The following is a 1,811-nucleotide window of genomic DNA, read 5'->3' on the forward strand; positions in this document are numbered from 1 at the left end:
TTAGAGGACTGACATTTTGGGAAAGCATTCTTCAAGCAGAACTGTGGTCTAATAATGAGAAAACTATCAGATTAATCCCCATGTAGAGATGTTCTACAAAACATACCTGAGCAGTACTCCTCAGCCAAATCCATCACAAACAATCAAAGTACAGGAATTATCACTGCAAAGAGTAGCCTTGGGAAGCAAGATAGCTAAACACAAAGTGGTGGTCATGGACTGAGTGTGCCCCCCGCCCCAGATTCATAGATTGAAGCACTGGTATTTGAATACAGAACCTTGGTAAGCAGTACAGATTAAATGAGGTCAAAAAGATGGGTCTAATAGCACAGGAGTTATGAACTTAGAGGAGACATATGAGGGTGCAGGGAGAAGAAAGCCTCACAATAGCCAGGAAGAGGGGCCCTTGCCAGGAATCCAATCACTCGGCACATTAATCTTGGACACCTCCTACCATCCACAACTATGCAAAATAAATGTCCGTTGTTTAAGCCACCCAGGCTATGATATTTGTTTTGGCAATCTAAAGTCACTAAGACAGTGGTGCCCTGGGTGGGATCCTAGAAGAGAAAAAGGCCATTAGTGTAAACTGAGGAAATAGGAATAATATGGAGTTTGGTTAATGATAATATATTCATATTAATTTATTAATTGTAACAATTGTATCATCCTCAAATAATAATAATTTCAAAAATAGGTATATAAGGAGAAGGGATTATGGAGACACTACATTGTCTGCTCACTTTTTTGTATATCCAGTCTGTGTGCATATATATATATATATATATATATATATATATACATACATACATACATACATACATAATACATATTTGGCTTTTTGAGGCAAGATCTCACTAAGTACTTTAGGCTGGCTTCAAACTCATAGTTATTCTCCTACCTTAGCTTCCTGAGTGCTGGGATTACAGGTATATGCCACCATACCTGGCTAAAATAATAATTTAGTTAACAGTAAAATTAGTTAAAATCTAGCAAATTAAATGTTAGACTTATAAATTATCATTTTGCAAGTAAAATGAGTCAATTGATGAAGACATTTAGCACTAAAAACACCCAAAAAGCTAACGATACATCGTTTGCTTCCTAGAGAAAAAGCAACATTTGCAACTTTTCAAAAGCAACAAGAGCAGTGTGAAAAAGAAGCAAGGGTGACCCTTGGGCTGCCCAAAGCTGCGCACCACTGCGTCTCCTGTCTCGTGCCTGTGAAATGCCACTGTCACCACCATAATCAAGAGAAAGGCTGAAGGGGATGCTAATGGTGATAAAGCAAAGGTAAAGGATGAACCACAGCGAAGATCTGAAGGGTTGTCTGCTACACCAGCTCCTCCAAAGCCAGAGTCCAAGCCTAAAAGGCCCCTGCAAGGAAGGGAGATAAGATACCCAAAGGGAAAAGCTGGTGCCAACAAGGATGGGAATAACCCTGCAGAAAACGGAGATGCCAAAACAGAGCAGGCACAAAAAGCTGAAGGTGCTGTAGATGCCAAGGGAAGTGTAAACTTCTGGTGACTATACAGTTTGAAATACTATTTTTTAATCATTTTATAAAAATGCAGAAGGGTAAGCCTGATAGCTCAGAGACTAAAGCACCTGCTTAGACAGAGCACAATGGCCGTGGTTCGATCCCTGCCCCAGGGGCACTCTGAGACTATGATTGAGACTGGGTGTGGTGGTGCGCACCTGTAATCCCGGCATTTGGGAGGCTGAAAACAAGAGGATCACTACAAGTCTGATCTACATAGTGAGACCCTGAACACCCTTGTAGATCCTGTCCTAAATGCAGAGGAAAAAAA

General features: G+C 40.6%; 1 pseudogene; it reads left to right on the plus strand.

The window, feature by feature from the left end:
- Positions 1 to 1,227: 1,227 nt before the first annotated feature.
- On the plus strand, positions 1,228 to 1,527 carry LOC101575400 (annotated as a pseudogene).
- The last annotated feature ends 284 nt before the right edge of the window (positions 1,528 to 1,811 follow it).

This window comes from Octodon degus, unplaced genomic scaffold, assembly GCF_000260255.1.
Source record: "Octodon degus isolate 3935 unplaced genomic scaffold, OctDeg1.0 scaffold00024, whole genome shotgun sequence".
NCBI lineage: Eukaryota > Metazoa > Chordata > Mammalia > Rodentia > Octodontidae > Octodon > Octodon degus.